This window comes from Anser cygnoides, chromosome 8 (assembly GCF_040182565.1).
Source record: "Anser cygnoides isolate HZ-2024a breed goose chromosome 8, Taihu_goose_T2T_genome, whole genome shotgun sequence".
Taxonomy (NCBI): Eukaryota; Metazoa; Chordata; class Aves; order Anseriformes; family Anatidae; genus Anser; species Anser cygnoides.
In genome coordinates, this window is record NC_089880.1 from 11,424,570 (window position 1) to 11,447,489 (window position 22,920).

General features: G+C 55.8%; 1 protein-coding gene across 3 annotated transcripts in view; it reads right to left on the minus strand.

Annotated features, from left to right (window-relative positions):
- The window catches only part of LOC106047788 (uncharacterized), a 136,513-nt gene continuing 113,593 nt past the window's right edge, over positions 1-22,920 (minus strand). For all 3 annotated transcript variants that reach the window (XR_010833126.1, XM_067001327.1, XM_067001326.1), the window contains one exon: positions 1-22,920. This exon is cut by the window's right edge and continues 5,797 nt beyond it. The gene's annotated coding sequence lies outside the window, so the exon portion shown is untranslated.

Consider the following 22,920-nt stretch of genomic DNA (forward strand, 5'->3'; position numbering starts at 1 on the left):
TGGATGTTCAGTTTCATTTTTATTGGACTTTATGATACAGGCGGATTGCATTTTATTTGTTGCACTGCTACCAGAAGCCCTGGCACCGCGGGCCCTTTGCAGGTAGGTGCTGGCTGCGAGAGGGGGCTGAGGACGGGGAGCAGAGATGTTGCGGTTCCCCAGGGACGTGCAGCGTGAGCACGGCAGCATTTTCTCACCGCTCACCACTCCTCGTGGTCCCCAAAATGCCTTTCCTCAGGCTCTCAGGCTCATCCAAGCCTTGTCCAGCATGCTACAGCTCCGCTCTCAGCGTGACACTAATGTACCTTAACAAAATTGCCAGGAACCAAAGGGAACGGTGGCAACGAGCGTGACACCGAGGAGGCCAGCACCACTCCGAGCGGTGGCACAAATCCCAACGATGCCCTGAGCAATACCCAGGGATGGATCCATGCCGCTGCTCCCCAGGACACCAGCTCCTGGCTGACCACGACCCCACCAGGGCTGCTGTAATCAATGGCTCAGTCATTATTAAAAACCACAAGGAGCTCGCCAGCACGCAGCGAGCCTCCTGCCCCTCGGGATCTGCTGGGAGCCGTGGCACCACCTCTCCCTGCAGGGCCAAATCCCCCAAGACATGGGGTTTTCGGTGCTCCAGAGGCATTAGGTGCCCAACACGCTTTTGGACCCACCTCAACTTGGGGCAGCACGATGGAAATAATCAACTTGTGTCATTTTAATCCAAAAAAAAAAAAAAAGGTAACTTCCCCCAAGGTAACAAGGGAGAGGCCAAGCAAAGCAGTGCAAAGCAACATAAATGATTTAGGAGCCAACAATTTTGCCAGGGAAACGTTAAAGACGGCGTCTAATCCTTTCATCTAACCCCAGTCCTTCTAAAAGCTTTAAGCTAGGAGTTGACTCAGCATGTCAGTGCCAAAAAGATCCATTGACCTCGAGTTCAGTGCTGAGAAATTGAGAAATGTTCTTTTTAATGTCTATTCAATAAATACAGCATCACCCTCTCCGTGGGCTGAGCAATCCACTTCAAATCCATTACGGCACGTTCTCACAGACTGACAACTTGTCCTGAGACAATAGTGGCGGCGAGATGAGGTTAACCCTTGCCGAGGGGGTGTAAATCTCTGTAGCCACAAGCCTCTTGCTCTCACAAGTCCTTGAAATGAGGGGAGGGAGGTATCTGAATTGATGACAGGCAGCTGCTGCGCGCGCTCCTTGCTGGACCAAGGTGAGCTGCATCGGTTAAAAAAATAGAAAAACAGTCAACACGGCCGGGCTGCTGGCCATCTCGAGGCATGCCGAGGAACCAAGCGTTTGTTGGAAATACCACGTCGCCTTGTTCCCATCCACTGGGCAGCTCTACCAAGCAGCCACCCAACCTCTGCGGGTGGCATTTTCAGGCTCCAGACGCAGCGGGACGGAGGAGGTCGCACCAGGCACTATTTTAGGCTCTGTGCTGACTCAAGGAAGCCATCCCGCGTCGTGTTTATCTGGGTCACGTTTACAAATCCTCCGCTTGCTTTCGGAGGCTGGAAGCTTCTATTTTTGCCTCTCTCCACCTGCCTGTACGTGCCGGCTGAAGGCCTGAGCACAGACAGCTCGGCTGCGATCTGCGGTGAGAGGAGGGCTCAGCCGTGGGGCTGTGCACCCGGTAATTGCCGCTGGCCACTTAGGGGGAGCAGGAGCACCAGCAAATATTTATCAGCAATTAGACCACAAAACTCCCAGGGGACCCTTACCCAAAAAAATCACAGCCACAGCGTAACGGAGGTGCAGCTGCTGGATGCCAGCTCCTGTCTCCTTTGGGGTAAGCAGGGGGATGCCCAAACATGCCTGAGAGGTGCCCAAAGGCACCCAGCAGGGGACCCTGGACAAGAACCACCGCTGAGATGCTGCTGTTAGAGATGTCAAGAAGACCAACACCGAGCAATGATATTTCAGCCCATTCCTCTTTTCACCTCTGCCACAGCAGCCAAGACCCAAATAGGCCGGACGGGAGAGATGCTAACACAGGAACTTCCCTCCCAGCACGTTAAATTCCCAGAGCTGTGCTCCAGCAGCCCTCCCGGAGCAGATCATCTCCTGGAGAGACGCCGTGCAGGGTGGGAGGCCTTCAGCTCGCTCTCGGCTGAATTTCATCAAGACGCAGAGCTGAAAATTCAGGCATTTAGGCACCAGCTCCCTAGCAAGAGGTCTGCAGGCAGCTCTGCCGCAGGGGTGTCCCTAGGGGCTGGCTGTCCAGCACCAGGAGGCCAACACACCGCACCCCGAGCTCCGCTGCCACCCTGACCCACGCACACCACGGCTCCACGGGGCTCGCTTCATCCCCCCCATGACTTTCGGGGTCTCCACCCAGCCGCCTGCTGTCACTGCTCATTACGGACCAGCCCGACACGCTGAGAATTTCCTGATTGCTTTTTTGGGGAGGGACGGGAGCCTTCCTCCTCCCTTTGTCTCCCCGTTGAAGGATGTGCTCTCGGGCTGAAGTCCTGACAATCCGAGCTGCTGAAATGAATCCTCTTCAGTCTATTTACTTGATATTTACCAAAGTCTGCGATCAACAAGAAAACACATCTCAGCAGCTCACTTGGCAAGAGAACGAATTGAGGCAGCACTGCAGCTGTCATATTTATTTCAGTGGCAAAGCAGGTCAGGAAAATTGATAAAATTAATCATACAAACTAGCAAACACCGGGAGTGAAGGAGAGCGGGAACGAAGGGGAGAGAATGAGAGTGAAGGAGTGTTTGCAGCACCGAGCTGCACCTGCTTTTATTTCTTTTAATGGATTTTTTTTTTTAATGCAATGTCACAGATAAAATTGGCGCAAGGTGCATTATTTTATAAGTAGGTTTGGGGAGGGGCGGTGAGATTACAGCAAGCAGATGCCTATTACGCCAGGACTGAGCCCTAGCCACAGGCTCTGCAAGGAAATAGGAATTCAAGGACAGAAGGGATTTTGCAGACAGTCCCCGCAGACCAGGTGGGAAGCTCCTTGAAATCAGTATCTAGAGGTGGCTCCAGGTGGCTCCTCAAGGTGCTCCCAGGGCTGTCCATCGGTCCCATGCTCAGGACCACGTCCCCATCACCTCTCCCGGTGGCAGAAACACCGCCCCTCCATGACTTTCTCCAGCCTTGCAAGCCAGCAGCCCTGGGGGCACCTCGCCGAGTGCATCCTGGTGGTTTCTGGACCTTGGGGTCATGGCAAAGCATGGCCAAGGGGCGGCCCTGAGGAGCCCCCATGATAGCAAGGTCTCACTTTGCACAGCCACCCACACATGGAGGGTTAACACCAGGACTGCTCTCATAGGCTGTATGGGTCCATCTGGAAAAGGAGCAAATTAGCTTGGAAGAGCTAATGCTGTCTTTGCTACAGGTTCCTCTTCAGCTGGGCACCTGCCTGACCCCAAGCAAGGGGCAGGCAAGCTGAAAAGAGCCATCCAGCTCTAAGAAAACGTTTGGGGAAGGTTGAAGCTGACAGCACCCATTTAAAACCAGCAGGAGACCCCGAGGTGGGTGCAGATCTCCTCCCCTCGCCTGGCCAGCAGGCAGGTTGGGCTCCTCCACCTGTCTGATGCCGGGTCTCGGGGGAACAAAGGTGGGACACACGCACCTTCAGAGCAAACTACACACAGGTCTGGTTCTTTATTCCAGGTAGGAAAGATAAATCTGGGTCAAACCCTCCATTCAATCCAGATTTTTCTTTTAAATGTAAAAAATTGCCATTTGGGGATGAAAAGTTGAAGGGTACATTTCGGAGATGTCACCAGAATACATTTTGGCATTTCCACCCTTTAGGTTTCCATCATAAAAATAGTATCTGCAAAAAACTCAACCCAAATTCAAAAATAACATTGGTCCTTCCCAAATGTTCTCCTCTTCTCTCCTTCTCTCACAAATCACAGATTCATAGAGAAATATCTGTTCTGAGTCCCTTCTCTGAGTTTCCATCCCCTTCCTTCACACCTCTCCAAGCCCTCCCCGCACATCCCTTTTCCTAAGGTGAATTACTGCTCTCATCGCTCCAAGCATATTAACAGCGAAGCTAATTAACCAGCAGAACAATTTGCCTAACGACGTGGTAGATTCTCCATCACTTGCAGCCTCCAAACTAAGCCTGAACGTCTCTCCAGAAGAGGTTTTGCAGGGTGTGGGAGTTGGGGGCGAGGCTCTGAGCCCCCCGCTGTGCCGCAGGACCCGCAAGGTGACCCTAAGGCAGGGATGTGCGTGCCCTAGGGGCTGGGGACAAGGACCCTAGGGAGACAAACACAGGGGACGGCAACAAACCAGCCAGATGCCACCATAAACACCAACGCCGAGGAAATCACACGAGCTAACGAGCATTTTAGGCAAGAAATCCCTCTATAAGATCTTGCTGACAAGCGCTATTAAATATTCATCCTATAGACTGCGGAGACATCATTAGACACATACATCCCGGCTCCCCGCACTCCCGGCTCTGGCATTTGTTTTATGCCATGCTGACGAGCTAAGGGGACCTCGGGGGGACGGCGCCAGCCACCGAAGGCACCTCCTCGTCTTGGGCCAAGCATCCTTTCCCTGCGCACGAGCACAAGCTGGGCTGGCTCACATACTATATATATATATATTTATGGGTATGTATTTTTGCATACACTTGTGGTGATGGTGCCTTTGTTGTTTTTTTTTTTTTTTTAAACCTTCCGTCCATAAACGTCACCGAAAAGCCCGGTCTCCTTTTATTAAACCCGAAAACAGGCGAATAAATGTAAATAACAAACGAGCGATACGGGGAGAGGAACCAGCGCGGCTGCTGGCGTCACCCTCCCTCCCTCTCCCCCTCCCTCATGCTCTCGCCTCCTCGTGTAATTTGCATTAATAAAGAGGCTGTTCCTTGTCGGAATGTGTTTCATCCGGTTTAAAATCCCAGGGCGATCCACCAGGAACAGCTCTGGGAGAATCCGACTGTCAGAGCCGACAAGACAAATGAATCCCGGTGTCAGGAGCGTGTGGTTCAACGATGACAGATTGAGAAGAACTGTCCCCCTCTCGACAGGCGGGCTTCATTTTCAAATTAATAAATCTGAATAAAATATTTTCCCTTTCATTACGAGCCGAGCCCGGATGACAGTTCCCGTGACAGGAGGGAGTCGCAGTGTTGATGAGGAGACTTTGCATGAATTCCACCTGGGCTTCTTCGGCTTTATTTTTACCTGCAATTTCAGCCCTGTTTACTTCTCTCCCATCCCTCCTCCCTCGCTCCCCCTCCCTCCGTCCTCCCGTTCCTTCACCTGCTCCCAGCCCTCCTCTGCCCCTCTCCCAGCCCTCCTCCGCTCCTCCCTTCCCCACCACCCCTCGTACGGGCAGGGTTATTTGGAGGCACAGCCTCGCACCCCAGCCGTGCACACTCGTGGCGTTTGTATACGTGCACGAGACGTGCTGAGACATGGGGGCTCACGCCTGGTGCGTGCACACATGGTGGTGTGTTTCCACACTTGCTCACCGTGCCCAGATCCAGAGGGCACTCGGGCCACCCCCTGCACACACGAGGCCACATCTCCAAAACCCCCGCAGGACAGAGATGCCACCCCCAGGGCACCCTGCAGCCCTCTCCACCCCAGCACCTTGCTCGGGGCTTGGTCCCGGACCCCTGGTGATACCAGGGTGCTACAGCCACCCCATGGACAAACCACGCTCTCCTTAGAGGCCACGGCACACTGGTGGCTGCCCTCACTTGTGACAAGCCCACGACCTCAACAGAGATGCAACGAGCAAAGTCCTTGCTCCAGGAGGCGCCTTTGGAGGCTGAGGGCAGCAAACAGCGAGCAGGCAGGCAGCAGCCGGGCGCCCGTGACTCTCAAGTCTCCGTTCCGCCTCCGGATCCCACTGTGACCTATAAACACGGCTGGAGAGCCCATAAATGTCTTTATTGCCATGCATCCACAAAGGCAGCGATGTGGCCCTCTTCCCAAGGACACCGTGGGGATTATTCAGCGACGCTCCCCATGCAACCTGAGCACGGAGAATACCAGCCTGGCACGAGGGCTTGAGAACCTCTTTCTACACCCAAAGGACGTCCTGCAGAAGGCAGAACATCCCAATGCCCCTGTGTGAGTTTGGGCAGCCCTCTGATAACCCAAGGAGAGGACCATGCAGCACAGAAGTGCTCCCAGCTCAAAGATTCAGACCAAGCCAGCAGCATGGAGGAATGAGACGCTGGTGGGAACCGGAGCGCCTGAGCTCGCTGGGGAATTGCAGCAACTGCAGGGCAAGTTACAGAGAAGCCAGCAGAAATGGAGGCACCGACTGATCCTTCATGAGCCCAATATCCCCCTCCAAAGAAATTAGAAACATTCCAACAGCTATAGCTGTGCCTGACAGTAAATTTGATTAACTCGCCCGTGGAGTTAATGATATAGAGGGCCGTGTGGATTTTGTTGTAAAGAACACAGAAAAGACAGATGAGAAAATGAGAAAACAAGAAAGTAAATTTAAGCAGCTGGAAGCTTTAACAACTGGCATGATAAATCCAATAAAGAACTGCTCGATAAAACCCAACCACTGGAAAGCCAAACATGGGCTGGGGAGGGAGCGCACGGGGCTGGATGTGCTTCAGATTCACACTGCAGAGCGCACAGCAGCGATGCTCCTGCTATGGCCAAGCAGTACAAAGCCAGGGACCTGTTCCCCATCACTTTTCAACTCTCCTTCAAGTTTCCTTTGTGGTTCTCTCAGGACCAGGTTGAATCTGCTGAGGCTGACGTGAGCCTGGGGGGATTCACACGTAGTGAGCCAAGCTGCGCTAGCTCTGCAAGACAGTGCTGCACTGGGCACGCTTGCCAACCAAATGTGGAGCAGGTATTGCCAAGAAGCCTGGAGTAAAACCCAACATTTGTGCATCCATATTCTTAAATTCTTTCTTCTTCAAAATGTTATTCCACTGAACCCTGCTGGAAGTCTCAGCCAAGAAGAAAGCCTCTAGGAAAACGACTGCTGAGGACATCTCCGCTGGTCCTAGCAGCGAGAGCTGTGCAGCGAACTGCCACAGCACCCTATTATCCCATACAGGGGCAGACCCAGAGCATCTCTATCACACGAGACCCTGCAGGATCCTTTCTGTCTGCATGCAGAAGCAATATGGGCATTCTCACACCTGGCACACTGGTGCTCCCCATCCATTTGGCCACCTAAGTCCAGAGGTGGACTGCCAGCCTGGTCTGGCCCCACCATGGTGCTCACGCTGGGGGGAGCTGGAGACACCCTCCACGTGGATCCACGCAATCAGGAGCGCATCTACATCCTCTACACCTTCATCTTCCAGCCCTCCATGGCAGAGAACCTCTTTGTTCCCAAGCAGGTCGTTCAAACTGACCCAGGCCTGAATTTGGCACCTGCAGACCGATATCCACGTTGCTGCACCGCCTACACCCACCTTCAATCAACAGGTCAATCAAAGCCCTTTGCTACAAGTACCAATGTAGAAGAGCAGCTCCAGAAGTTCTTCATGAGTTCCCTACGAGGGCACAGCTTATTTCTTTCACACCTCGCTGTGGCACAGTGTTTTGGAAGGGGACGGGTGGTTGTACAGAGGTAAAAGCCCACAGATCTCCTCCTGCAGGTGAGCAGAGGACCAGTCCCACGTGCAGATGAAGGTGAAGCCTTGTGCAGCACGCAACTGGGCCCAGCAGCCCCCTCTGAATACACTTCCCACCAATATTTTAACCTGCATTTCTCTCTCATAGATGGATTTGTCCGCAGTAACCCGGAACAGACACACAGGAGCCCAGCTGCCCAGAGCCTTCGCTTGCTGCTGAACCCCTAAATCCCAGGAACCTCTCCCAAGTCTCAGTTCAGAATTAGGATTTGCCCTGGGTGAAGGCATCGTAATGAACTGGAGACCTGCTGCCACTGCAGGCTTCCAGGGCTCTCTCAAGGACTCTTTGTGGACAAGGAGAGCCAGGGGGTCCCTCGGATCCATCTCCCCCATTTCCTGCCCTCTTCCTCAGCTCAGCCGCCTGCAAGACCCAGCGGCTGGAGGCGTGCAGAGCGCTCTGAATTGAGCTGTAAAGAATGAAGGTGAAGTTTTAAGCCGCCAGATTCATGGCTGGGATTTTTATACACACATAAAATATGAATCTCAGTTGTATACAAAGCTGAGACCATCGTGCCAAAAGGATCCCAGTCAAGCAGGCCTGTAAAATGAAATCCTCTCGGACTAATTTAAGGAGACCTGAGCAATATAAATTCTGGCCTGCTCAAATGCAGGAAATAAAAAAAAAATCTGACTTGAATACAGGCTGCTCTCAGTGCGCTCGGCAGCCCCAGCGCGCGAGCAACAAGAAATCCAAAAACCAGAGCAAGAAATTAGCTCTGGAGCTGCAGAAAGCACTCCTCCAGCTCCCCGTTATACCAGCCTTGTGGGCCTAATGAAACCCTCGTCAGTGGAAATTTAATGCGCAAATAAACTTCCCAATAAATAAGGGGCGCTCGTATTTGCTGACTCCCGATGACTTCCCTGACCCGCACAGTCCCTTCACCGAGCAGCTGTGTGCAGAGAAAATGCTCATAAAGACGCTTCTTAGAGAAGAAAATATTCACTTATCCCACCGTCTAGCAAATCTCGGCATTGCACACCTTCATCTCCTCTGGGTTTAGCGGAGGAGTCCCCAACAAGTGGCCTTCCGGAGGCTGGAGGACTTGCTCGCCCTGCAGAGCCTTTACCTGGGGGACCAAAGGCACGAGGCATCCAGCAAAAAGCTGGAGGGGTTGTCCTCCAGCAGCAGGGCAACATGGTAGCGAGTTTTTGGGGCTGTTTTTCCAAGCTTTCTCTGTTGGAAAAAAAGCAAATGCTAGCCATGAAAAAAGCTCCCTAATGAACGCATCACTTCAGCTCCAGAGCTGACGGCGACTTCCAGCCCAGCCTGTCTTTGCTCCTCGGGGCCTTGGAGGAAGATCTCCTCTTGGGCAGCCAAGTAGCAATTGGGTCACAGCGCAGGATTATCTGCTAGTAACAAGCCACAAATGTGCTTTGGGACCAGTGATTCATTAGTGCACTTCATGGTGACATATGAACCAGAACCCGAGGGAGCCTTTATTCCTGCCCTCTCTATCCATTCAGTTGAAAGACAGGGAAAAAGGTTCCGGCTCCACACTGATTTCTAACGCTGATCGAATTAGTGCGACCCTACAACCGAGGCAACTAATCAAGGACATCGGGGACGAGGTGTGGCCTGAATGGCAGCGAAGCCCCGGGTCTCCGAGACGTGTTGCAAGACAAATCCCCACTGTTAGTGGTGCTGGAAGGAGAACAGAGGGCTGAGGAGGCAGGGAGGCTCTGCCAGAGGACACTGCTCCAGGGGACCTGTTGCTCCCCCAAACCCTCCCTGTTGACCCCGTGGTGGCTCTGGGAGCACGGACGCTCTTCTGAAGCAGAGCAGCCCCTCCGGAGACGCACCGTGTACCACCGCCCTGCTGATTTCTGCTAAAAAGTGCGGTTGAGAAACCATCCCAGGGGCAAGAGGCCTCGCCGAACCTCCCCAGGTGCCTACGTTCAGCCCCACAGGCTGGGTGTGTTGAAGGCACATGGGCTGCTCCAGGATGCTTTTCTTTCACTGCTGCCTGCCAAAACGCTTCCAACGCAGCACACACGAGCCTTTTCAGACCAAATCTTGAGGGGTTTTCAGAAAAATGCCCTTCCCTGAGGCCAGGACCTCTATGAAATGTCAAATCCAGCTCAGACACTGCAGATATTTCTGCACCAAAAGACAGCAGCTTTTTTATATTGCTGCCCAATTTTCCCCTTCTCATCCTCAGCATCAGCTGAGCCATTCTGCCCAAATCCTTCACATCCCAAACCAACCCGAGCCCGGCAGCCCCGTGGCAAGTTTCGTGCCGAAGGCATCGCCAAACCATGAAACCACCTCGAGGAAAGGGCTAGTGCTACCCAAGTACAGCCTTCACCCATTTAATGCTCCGGTAGGAGCTTTAAATGTTTTATTCCCTGACTTTTACATTGTTTGATTCTTAACCACAATGCTCCACTGACTTTATTTTTCCCCCTTCCACACCACCTCTCTCCCCACTACAGGATCAGAGCATCCACGCCGTCGCGGCACACTCCCAGCTGGTGCAACCCAGGGCTGCCTCCCCAAAACCCACCCAGCCACTGGTGATCTGGTGCACGGCTCGGAGCTGCCCCAGGGGCTTTGGCTTCCCCGTGGTGCCCGGGTTTGGCAGCAGCAGGGTGCAGCCAGGGAGCCCCAGCTGAGCCTCAGGGGTGACCGGGAGCCGAAGGATGCTCCTCCGCCCCGGCTGACCGTGGAGGGACGCACACCCTATCAGTACAGCAGAAAGGTTAATGGGATCGCCTCCTTCCACCTCTATCGCGGTAAACGGGGGATTTATAGCCACGCTAAAATACTGACCTCTATCTGTTTTATGCTGATCATTAACTAAGATTATCTCACACCAGAGATTTGCTATACCAAAGAGCACTGACATCACTAACTGCCATTAAGTGTATTACACTTAAACTCCATAAAGGGGAGCAAAAACCCATTGTCAGCAGCACAGGGAAAAGGCACATCACCAGGCACGCTACGATTAAAAAAAAAGAAAAAGAAAAAAAGAGCAGTTGCCTGCAGCCCTCTGTGTCTAGCATTTTGCGATCGCAATATTGAGGAAAAACCCTTGAAAATGTTTTCAGACGCAGAAATCCTCCGCGCAGACACCCAAACACCCCGCAGCTGGCAGCCAGCAGCAGGGATGGCTCCCCAAAGCCCCGCTGCCATGGGTGCTGCGTGCACACCCCGGCGGCGAAGGCACCCCACGTCCCCACCTCGCCTCCCCCTGCTCCCCTGGCTGTTTCTGGGCAGTGGCGTATTTGTTGACTTGCTCTTTTGGTGACATCTTCTTTTAATAAGGAAATCTGTCTCTTAGCAGCTTTTTGCCTAAGGCTGCGCTTAGTTAAAGTGTAAAATGTCAAACTTTAGCAAGGATGACAATAACCCTGCTGGGCGAAGCAGAGCCAACCACTATATTATTCGCTGCTCAAGGGACAGGGGAGGAACACTGACCCGTTCCATGGAGGAAAACGCTGAAATCCCCAGCCACCCACCCCTCCCACACGGACACCAGCCTCGAATCTGTTCCCTGCATTGTTCCAGCAGCCAAAGCTCACAACTGGAGCTCGACAGCAAACAGCACATCCTTCCTATTTGATCAAGCCCTAAAAGCAAAACATTTATGTATACACACACAACCGTAGTGGGTCAAAGCGTCCTGGCTATGTCCTTTCCTCCCCTGTTCTCCCCAGATTCCCTGCAGGCAGGTCAGGATGCGGGCACAAAGCTGGGATCCTGCACCACGGAGCAGATTCACGAAGCTGAAGGGTAAGATCTCGAAGGGGAAGATCTGAGCAGACCCCACTGGGGGCCCTGGTAGCCAGTGGGCTTTGGCAGAGGGAAGAAAAGCCAGCGGGCACCATCCCAGGCAGTAACCGAGGGCATCTGCGGGAAGAGGCAGGTCTGCCAAGGGCTCGGGAGGCTGTTTGCAGCGGAGGAAGGCTCTGTCAGGCTTATAGGTCTTCGGGCAGTGCTTCCACCCTGCATGACTCACCCCTCACACGCACTGACAGATGTAGCTGCGGCGTTGTGGTCTCAGGCACGTGTGGCTGGGATTAATAACAAATCCGTGACCAGCTCCTGGGGCCGCAGCACGGCAGAGCCATGGGGTCACATTCCCGGACTTGGGAATGGAGAAGATCACTTGTAAGGTTTGGGGCTGGACACTCACCCTACTCACCCTCCAGGTTTATATACCGAGACCCTGACACACGACTAGCGATGGGCTTTGGGAAGGAGGAGGACACATCTGGACCAAACCCTGGACCCCTGCTGCAGAAGAGCAGGCCTACAGCTGGCTACACGCACAAAGGGCAACCTTCAGATGGTACTGGAAGGAAACAGGTGAAGTTTTCACTACTCCGTTTCATCCCACCAGGTTCCAGCTCTTGGACTGCTTTCCACAACCACAAGGACCTCTTGAGATGTTCTCCCCATCAGGACCAAAGTCAGGTCAGAAACCACCGTAGCCAGTCACAGCACCTTCCTCGCTCCTTTGGGCCCCCAGGCCCACCACAGGCCCACTGCATGGATGCACCTCCACCTCTTGGGCGCATCAGAAAGAGCAGAGACCCCTGCTTCATCCCCCCTGTGAGCAGACCCATAGAAAGCAGCTACCACCACCTGGAAATCACCAAACACCAGCCCTCGCAGCACCCAAGGCCGTATCAAGAGGTGGTTTTGACCTAAGGCAGCAGCAATCTCCACCAGAAAGGAGCACTCACAGCTCATAACACCACTGCTCTGGATTTGACCCACAGAACTGGCGTGCAAAGGAGCAAAACTCCTTAAAACAACACTTTTCACATGAATACATTTAGGGACGCAGTGTCACCACCAGCCCAGACAAACACACCACCACGAGGCTGCCTTTCTGGCTGAGACCGACCACGAGCTAGCAGGAGCCTGAGGCTCACGCCCCAGACATTGTCCCTGACCCGAGCCCCCCGTGCAGCAGCAGACCCACGGGACCAGGGGCACCCAGAGCGCACTGGGCAGCAAATTTCCAGCAAACCCTATTGTTGGGAGACACCTCACCAGGCTGAGAGGGAGCGACCCACTCCCTCCTCCTCCTCATCGCAGGACAGAGGTGACCCAGAGGCCCACCTATATGATTATTCCACACCCCCATTTGCTGCACACAGCTCTCACTGCCCCTGCCTCAAAAAAAAAAAAGGGGGGGCCCTCTGCAACCTGTAACAGTCCTGACGAGCAAAGGAACGCGCGTGTGTGTGGTGCACACGCGGCTGTGCTGTGTTTTCCCAGCTAACACATGTCAGGATCTGTTAAAGCCTCGCTTTCTGCTCAAATGTCACCCTGCCAGGATTCATTACGTCCCATTTATTAATTAATTAAAATATATTTATACAGAACAGACTTTATGAGACAGAGATAAAAATAACGTTTGGAGAGCTGTCCCCTGGACAGAGCTGGTGCTCTCTGATGGCAGCAGCAAGGACAGTAGCCACAGCCTTCCCTGTCAAGTGCTGACTCGCGGGGAATTGATGATATGGAAATTCAGTAATTAAGGCTGGGGAGAAGTCAGAGGCAGCTCCGGAGCTGGCCAGCACAGGGGGGCAGCTCCACAGCCTGGCCATCAGGTCTGGGGGGAAAAGCTGGCCTTTCACAGCCAGGCACGTGCCCGACTGGTATGGTGTCCACGGGGTCCCCCTTTGCTCAGGAGGTGCCCAAATCCCCACCAGGTTTGGGGCTGGTGGAACCAGCAGCAGCACCTCCTACGGGCAGGGGGTGAGGTGGCCCTGCAGCACCCATGCACCAGCCACACGTTTGAGTGAAACTCCTATAAGACCAGGTCCCCACGCCTCGGCTCCGTTACCCCTTTGACGGAGCAGCAGTGACATTTCCACCTAAAACTCTCCATGACCTTTCCCTGCAAGCCTCTCGTGCTCGACTTGCTCCACGGCTCCCACCCCACGGGGGTGCAGGACCAAGGGGTCCCCAGCAGCAGGGGGGGCACAAATCGACCTCCCCGACGCAGCGTTGCACCGCGGTACCTTCCCCCCCGGGGCTGCGATGTGGATGCAGGCACGGGGCCAAGCAAAGCAGCCTGCTGCCCCGCACCAACGCCAGGAGCTGAGGCTCTGCCTCCCTTCCCTCCGCCATCCATGCAGCAGTGCTGCCGCAGCCACCCCACCTCCCGCAGGGGTGCTGCTCCCTCCCGGCCCACCGGGACACGGAGGTCCTCCAGCAGGCACAGCGGGGAGGACGCGGAAACGCCATGCCCGTGGCACCAGGACGGAGGCAGGCGCTGCAGCGCAGACCTCCCAGGCCCCGCACGCGCGAGGCCACCTCGCTTTCCTCCTCGGCCTCCCAGCCACGTGCCCGGCTCTGGTTCTTGGGAGGAGCAGGTCCTCGCCTCTGGACGCGAGCCAGCGCAGCGCTGCCGACCCTGAAGGAGCTCTGCTGGCTTACCCTGGCCGAGGACGTAACCATCTATTGCTGAGGTAGGGAAATACACCTGTGGATATAAATGGGAGTACAGCCACCCGATTTTTCTTTACATAGACAAACCTATCTCAGCAGATCCTGACTGGGTACCAGCGAGCAATGAGCGCGGCAGGAAGGGGAGCCCGTAGCTCTGTTGTCCTCCCTTACGGGAGCAGGGAGGAGAAGGCCTCACCCACAGGAGGACAGAGACTCACGACCTCATGGGGATCAGCCGGGGACCTTGCCCCCGAACCCAGCTGTGCCAGCACCTCAGGCATGCAGGAACCAACTGCAAGACCCGCTCTTGCATCTGAGCATCCCATGGCACGACATAGCGTTGCACCCCAGGCCAGCACCCAGTCACACACCCCAAAATTACCGCAACCATGCCTCTAGACCACACACAAGCCTCATCTGTGCTCCTGCTCGCACCCAGCACCACGACCGAATCGCAACCCGACGGTCCCTTATTGCCGCGCAGGGATCACTGCGACCCATCCGTCATCCCCCGGGCTGGCAAGGAAACCACACGCACGAGGGAAGAGCTTCCCTGACTCAAATGATTCTCATTTTTTGAAGGGCAAATTTCCTTAGCCTGCCCACTCAGTCTTGACAAGGACAGCAGGAGCCCCACCACATGAATACTAATGGCACCGGCGGCGGGGACACGTGGGGACGGGAGCACCGGGGCCGGGCACCGCTGGCGGGCAGTGAGAGGCAGCCAGGGCACCCCAAAAGGGGACATCGGGGACCCTCCACGGGATGCCCAGCCCAAAAGGGTGAAGGCAGCACCCTGCTGGCACCTGGGGGTCCATCAGCACGCAGTGGGTGTGCCGGATCCAGCCACCACGGAGCGTCACCAGGGTGGAAGGTGCAGGAGGGTTACACTCCCCCCAGCGCCGTCCCTTGGCCTTGACCCCTTCTTCCCCCCCAAGCCCCCAAGATGTCCCTCGCACTGAATTCTTATTCAACTTCAAACTGACAAACTGTTTTTAATCTTTTCCTTCCATCCAGCTTGGAGATTGGGAAGCAAAAATCAATACGGGCTGGCAGGTGATCAAGCGGCTTGACAGCGGCGCTGCGGAGAGGACGGAGAGAGAGAAAGGGGAGGGAGGGCGAGGACGGCAGGGAGGACGGGGTGACCACGCACCCCGCCGCACAGGAGGGTCCTGCTCATCCCCACCAGTGCTGGGACAGCCCGATGGCATCGCTGGCACCTGTGGGGTGGGAGGAGAGGTGCCAGCAGGGAGCTGGACCCCGTCCCTTCCCCTCCATCCTGCTCGGGGGATGCTGCGCCCAGAGGCAGAGGGGCACGAGGGTGTGGGTGGCAGCCTCAGCACCCGGTGGAGGACAAAACCCCACGGAGCAGCCCTCGGGGGTGGGATGCACGAGGAGCTGGCCTCCTCCATCCCCACCTCGACGGTCCCACAGTGCTCCCACGAACAGCGGCTTCGCCCCGAGAGCCCCTGGGAGCGGAGCTGACATTTGAAAATGATCAGTTTAGGAACTTCCCCCCTCCTCCCCGCTCCCCTTCGAGTCCCCCTTCCCGTTGTTGCCGCTCCTCCGAGCTTTCATCATCTAACTCGGTAAATCTCCGGGAAATACGGCTGTGTTTCTGTTGTCACTTCTGATCAGAGCCATGCCAGCGGGGTGGAGGAAGTGGGGGGAGCGCGGGGAGGGAGAGGAAAAGAGATCGCCTGGGGCCCCACACGGAGCCGGCATGCAAATGAATGCCAGCTCCGTAAAAATAGCCCCAGCAGTCACATTTTATTACAACCAAATTATTGGGCCCGGGTTACTGGAAGCTGGCAATGGGAAAGGAGAGGGAGGGGCAGAACGGGAGAGGGATGGGGTCAGGTAGGATTTATTTGGGATATTCAAACTTGGAGGGTGCCCAAGAGCATGTCCCCTTCCCGTACCAGCATGTTACCAGCTGCTCCCCAGTTTCCACAGCCTAACAGGGGCATTTCAGGTTGCCTTTCTCCTAAGAAGGGCTCCGTCCTCCCAAAGCCGAGGCCAGGCAGGGAGAGGCGATGCCCTCCCCGGGACAAATTCCCGCAGCGCTTCCCTGAGCCGGCCGCCTGCCAGCGCCAGCAGAGCTTGGCAGAGGCACAGCGGCGCTCCTGAAACACGCTGCCTCCGGGCGCTGGCAAGAAAACTGGGTCAAGATTTCCCCAAGACTGCCGCTGGCCTTCCCATCACCACAGGGAAATAGGGACTCGCACGAGAGGCTGCGAAGCCCTTCCACACCGCAGCCAGAGGTGCCCCAGGGGTGCCCGGTGTTCCCCAAGGAGCTGCCACGTACCTAGCAGGTCCACCTCCATAAGGGCACGAGGCTCGGGTGGCCAGGAGCAGGAGGCTTGTTGCTGCACAAATAGGGTAAGTCACTACTCAGGCACCAGCCGGAGGATTTACTCTTCCCTGCTCCACCCCAAGCCACTTTTGGGACCCACAAGCCCAGCACCATGCTAAGCAGAAGGACAAGAGCGTAAATGTGGGGTGTGTCACCACGATAAGTGATGGAGGAGACATCCCTGGAGGCTGCAGGAGCGGAAGGGATGCACACACACTCTCTCCTGCACAGCTCTGCTGTCCCCCGTGCCTCAGGAGCCCTTTTGCCAAATTTTAAGCATCCTGAGTGGCATCTGATGGGCAGGGCAATGGGGTACAGACCCAGGACAGCAGCTAGGAAAAGGATTTGCCATCCGAGGAACACTTCTGCAGTTTGCCTTCTCTCCCATTCCCCCTACGTCATCAACCCCAGGTTTACTGATGTTCCAGGACTCACATTTCCATCAGTTTGATTTTTTTTTGTGTGTGTGTGTGTGTGGAAATTGGAGTATTTGGTGAAAATCTATCAGCGAACCTGTGGCTGGGAAGCTGAGATGTACAGTCCTGAGCACGTGCGTTCAGGGAGGAAAAATGATTTTTAGAGAATCTCCTTTCCTCCAAATCTGAAAGACCTTCAGAGGAATGAAGCAGAAGAGCAGCAAGCTCCACCCTGGGCCTTCCTGTTGAAAAAAAGCCCATTTTGGAGCTAATTTGGGAAAGGCCTGACTCACTCTGCTGAAGTGCCCAAGACTCTTCCTGCTGATGCGGCAGGAGCAGACGAGATGCCAGCCAGCTCCCGTTATCACCTCTGTGGGACTGCCTTGCGATTAAAGGCAGCCGAGTTGCGAAGCGCGGAGGGAACAACATATGGGCAGGAGCGAGGGACTGCTTTCCCTGCCTCTCTTCTTAGCCCATAACCGCGCTCGCAGGAGGATCCCAGAGCCGCAGTGCAGTTCTTATCCGGTGCTATTAAACTTCATTAACTGATATATAGTTGCACGTTGGCTCAACGACTCTTAAAGCCTCTTCCGGGGACTTCCCTGCACACGCTGTAAATTGCCAGTAACTGCCTTCCGCGGGGAGCAGGCTGCTCGAGCAGGAGCATCCCGGCCCCCCCTGCAAACACACGGTGCTCGCTCCCCTTCCCGAGCTGCTCCCGGCACCCAGCGCCGCGTTCCCAGCCCGGTTTGGGCCAGGAGGATGGCGAAATCCCCCGAGAAAGATGGATTTGGGTCTTATTCCATCTGTAGACCTCTTCTTTTTTTCCCTTCTCCCTCCAGTGGTGACAGACCCACAAATTTAACCCGTCAGCCCCCTGGCAGCAAAACTTCTTCTGTTTTCCAGGCTCCCTAAAGCAATCCGGCGGTGCCAGTGGTGCACGGGGCCACCAGCCACATCTTACATCAGGACACAGGTATTCATCCCCACTCCCTGGCGTCCATGCACAGGGCACCCCGGCATCACCCTGCTCCCCCCAACCTGTGATCCAGCTGCCAAAGGAGCAAACTACGCAGGGGGAAAGGAAGATGCTCCCAGCCCCACTTCTCAGCAGGGAGCCCCCAGATTTGGGGAGGCTCAGGGGCAGAGGCCAGCAGCTCCTGCATTTTCCCCCCTGCAGCTGGAGGCACAGGGAGCCGCTCGCCTGACTCTGCTCCAGATTCGGAGGGAGCCTCCCCAGCAAGTTCGAGATCCTCAGCGGAGAAAAGCTCAAAACTTCCTTCCCCGCTGATCAAAGCGCTCCTTTGGCGCAGAACTGACAGCTCTGCTTCCAGCCGAGCACTTTCAAGGTTCGCATTGTCTTACGTAAACCGTAATCCAAAGCGATCTCAGATCTAAAAAAGCCCTCAAAACTCAAGCTTTTGGCTCTGAAACCAAATGGGTCACTCCGGCAGCGGTTCATTTTTAGCGCGTCTCCACCCCCTGCACACCCAAAGGTGCGCCAGACCGACCTCCTTTCGGAGAGCTCTGGCTTTGATGCCACGGTGCACGCAGATGCGATGCATTTCTGCATCTTCCCTGGCACCCTGGGGTAGCTCCGCTTGTGTGATTATTCAGATAAGCTAACCTGAAAGTGAGCTCGCTGCTCCTTTGCCAAAACTGGAGCGACTTTGCTTTTTGGGCAGGCGCTTTTCCCTTTCCAGGTGCCAGCCTGCAGTCCCCAGGCAGAGGGACAGCATGTGGGCACAGAGAAAGCAGGAGCGAGTCAGGGAGATGCTTCTGGCACTGAGAGCAGCTCGGGGGCAATTTCCAGCCTGCAGAGAGGCTGCGAGGGAAGGGTGCTGTGCGGGTAGGGTAATGGCAGGGCCACGCGAGCGCAGGCGGCACCGCTGCGGCCATCCACCGCTCGCCGGCTGTCATTATCCCTGGCTGCCGTGCCATCACCGAGCGCCTTTCTGCTGAAATTATAACGTGTCTCCTTTGATTATGCTAATTGTTAATGGGGATTCTAATTTGGGGTTCATTTTTCACCGCGGTTAAAAAAAGATAAATTACAGGCGAAGCGGCCGCAGCTTCTCTGCCATGCCCAGGATCCCTCCCGCCAGCGCTAATTGAAACGTCCCCGCGCTGACACCGGCTTTGCCCCTTGTCATAAAATCAATGTCCTTCCCCTGCCCGCCCCGTGCCGGCCCCTCTCGGCTGCCGGGGCTCCTCTCCGGCTCACCGGGGTTAAGCGATGTCCGCGGAGCGCCCGGCCGGACTGTCAGGAGGCATCGAGCGACTTCGGAAAACGACCCACGTTAAGTGGACATGATGGGGGTTACGAGCGCCATTATTGCTATCAGCGCCGTGATGAAATGGAGCCGTAATGACGGGGGAAGGTACTTATCACTGTCTTTTGGAGGTCGCTTAAGATGGTTTGGGTCTGAAGCATCTCACCGTGGATAAATGGGAAGTATCAGAGAGGAACGGCACCAGGAGGGAGCCTCCCACTGGCTGTGGTGGCCTCAGAGCCACGAGGAGCTACCCAACACCCCGAAACACGCTCTCTTTTCCCAGAGGGGCCACCAGAGGATGCTCCCGAAGCCACCTGGGCCGTGCCCAGGAGCTGCACCAAGGCTTGCCTGGGTGGCTGCCTGCAGCTGGGTGCAGAGCAGAGGATTGGAAAGAGATAGGAAGCTGCACCACAACCACGCAGCACCCCAACAACCCAGTAACCACAACCCCACAACCAAGCAGCACCCGCTGGCCCCAGCACCCTACTCACAGTTTGGGACCACAAGCAGGAGAGGCGTCCTCATAGCTCTGCCATCCTCAGGTTGCCACCTCTGCCCCCAAAAGGACTCCAGAAGCTCCCCTCCAGCCCCTTTTATCTCCTCCGCGTCTCCTTGTTCCCAGCCACACCGCACTCAGCTGCACCACATCACTTCCTTAGCACTTAATTAGGGTGCAGATGATGCCCTACCCTCCCTGGCCACCTGGAAGCCCAGGTTGCTTCTCCCCTGACCTGAAAGCATAGGAGAAAACACCCCTGATTGGGGTGAGGTGACCCCAAAAACCACCCTGAGAGCCCTGGCTGTTACTGAGAGGGAAAATGATGGGTGGTGGAGAGGAGGGGGTCAGAGCAGGTGCCCCCTAGCCCCGGGAGCATTTTGTGGGTGTTGCTTTGCTGCAAAAGCAAGGGTTTCCTTTGCAAGATGCAAAAAAGACCCTGCAAAGTAGCTGAGCCCACATCAAAGGAAGGGGAAGGAGAGAGAAGGGCCGGGGCAGAAGAAATAGAAGAAAACATCTGCACGGGCAAGGTGGGAAGGGGGGAGAGCTGATGCAAAAGCCCTTTTCTGGGAGGTGCAAGAGCCCCGACGGCTCTGTCCCCATCGTGCCGGCTGTGCCAGCTCCGGGTGGGCGCGAGGCTGACACTGGTCCCGGGGCGGCGGCGCCGCTGGCAATATTGACAGCCAGAAGGATTGCTCATTTCCCACAGCCCCACAAGGTAAATTAAAAAAAGGAAAAGTCAAAGCTATCTCTGGCTGCTCGCACTCGGGGAGTCCCAGCTCAATACATCTTGGTTACTCGGCAAAGATGCTTATTAATAAACAAGAAAGGCAAAGTTAGTTCTGCGGGGGGTCCTTGGCGCGGGGTGCGCTCGCTTTGCAAAGACTTTGTGGGGTCGGGTGCTGGGACAAAAGCTGAGGCTGAAGCCAAGCCTTCCCCATGTGGGTGCGTTCCCCAAGCCACCCGCACAGGCAGTCTCGTCCCATGGAAAGCTGCATCCATGAGACAAGGCAGTGTTTGCTTCACCCAGCTACGTGATACCCGTTGCATGAACGCAGCCCCCCAAGCTAGCAGAAATATGGCAAAAATGCAGCGCTAGCTGCAAACCAGGCACGAGAAAGGCTGCAGCCAGCAACCATGGAAAGTCTGTGAAATTCTACCCACCGCAAAACTCTGTTTCCAGGCTGACTTCAAGGAGGCAGAGACTGCACGAGTCACACTGGTGGCCATGTGCCTTTTCTTCAAGCAAGGATTTCCTGCTGTTTTCTAACCTCAAGGCAAAAGAGAAAACATCCATCCTTTCACCAGCTCGATTTCCATCCCAGATGAAGAGCCGATCCCCTCCTCTCCTTTTTTTTTGGTCTCGCCGAGTGTCACAAGATGTCCCTGAAGCGCTGCCTGGTGCTGGTGGGGAGCCCCTTGGCCAGGGGCATCCAGATGCCGTCCCTCCAGGCTCTGCAGGAAAAGCCCCACTGAAAACCGGAGCTGAAAATATTGCTTTATTTCTCCAAATCATTCAGCGTTCAGGCTGGGGAGCTGCACAGCAGCTCGTGGGGCGGAGGACGGGCTGAGATGTGCCACCGTGCTCCCAGTCCCTTCCAGCCTCTTTGCACCAGGTGAGTTGTCACCGCTTCTTCCCATGGGGACATATCCAGAGCAGGCTGGGCAGCTGCCACAAGTTGAACCATAAGCACACTACCCAATGCATGGACCCCCCTGTGCCTCCAGAGATGCTTTTCATGATAGAAATGGTTGTCCTCCCAAATTTAAATCTCACACCAGTGAGCAGCGGCACCTGAAGAAGGTGCTCAATCTCTGCTGCGTGGTCTCCTGCTAATCCCATCTGTGCACCACGGGGCATCCCACAGCAATGCCATCTCCAGCTCTCCAAGCCCACCAGGAGCAAAGCTCTCCACAACGGGGGCCGGGGATGTTTACGGCCCCGGCAGAACCATGCCCCTGGCCCGCCAGCTTCCTCCCAACATTTTGTTTATTTTCCCTCCGCCGCACAAAACTCTGCAGCAGAGCGAAACGCATCCAAATCGCTGAGGCTGTGATTTTCGTGACACCGCTGCCTGGCTCATTTCTCTCCTGTCCTCTCACTTTTGTGAAGGTTAAAGGCATCCTTCCTCGGCGCCTGTCAGCCTGTTATCTGGGCTGGAACCAGCTACCCGAGCTCCACGAGGAATATTTTATGCAGATTCTCCGCTGCGCCTTGGACGGCTCATCAGTAACCGACCCGCTGCCGGTGCCGCGTGGTTTTATTTCCCCAACCACCCCGGATTCCCCCCACGCCAGTGCGGTGAGGGCACATCTGGCTGCAGACGTCGTGATTTCAGAGGGGGAAGGAAAACCAGCTGGATTCGCCAGGCAGCGGCACTGGCAGCTAAAAAAGCACCACCTTTTAATGTGTGAGCAGAGCGCGGGGAGCGCAATAAACAGGAGGCCCCATGGTAGCGTTTTTACAAGTCCCCTGGCTGACTGTTAGAGCCCTTTTGCCAACGCATGAGCGAGCATCCCTGTTTCGGGGCTCAGGAGCACGCTTGGATCCGCCGGGGACCGCCGGGCTTCGGCAGCAGATGGATCCAGGCAACGAAGCCTGTTCCCGGACGGCGAGTCAGGAGGACTCTGGACCCATCCACGGCTTTAAGCTGACACGAGAGGCCGTGGCCGTGCCTCCCCGAGATGGTTAATTCGATCTGACGGCACCCAGTCCCGGCCTGAGAGCAACGGCGAGGAGAGAGAAACTCTGCTGCTTCACGAGATCTCCGAAGGGGCCGGGGAGGCTTTTTGCTGAATCAGGCATTGCTTTGTGCTCCCGCCGCTGGCGGGCGGCCAGATGCGCACCATATTGCACGAGCCGGGTGATTTGGCAACGGCGCGATCCGGTGCTGCTCGCCCTGCTTCAGACCCAACTCATCCCGTGGGGTGAGCGGGTAATGCGCAGACCTGGTATTAATTAACGGGAAACCACAGCCGGAGGCAGCGATCTGTCATCCTCTTTTGGATGCAGCTTGCGGCTGCTAACAGCACCCCCCCGGGTCCCCCGGCCCATCCCCACGCCGGGGCACGGTAACCCCTGGCTCTCTAAGCATCATCTCCACGAGCTCCTGGGCACGCCTCTGCCCCGAAGCACCGGTTAGACATCGGTCGGATGGCCCTGCTCTGGTTTGGGAGCAGCGAGCTCTCACCCACATCTCTGTCCGTGGCACGGCAGCGCCCGCTGAGCCAGAGCTCGCACTGCTGACGGCACTGAGAACAGAGCCCAGGCAGCACCAAAGGCTTTGGAAAAAATCCCCCAGGCTCCAGAGGAAAAGGCGGTGCTGGTACCCCGAG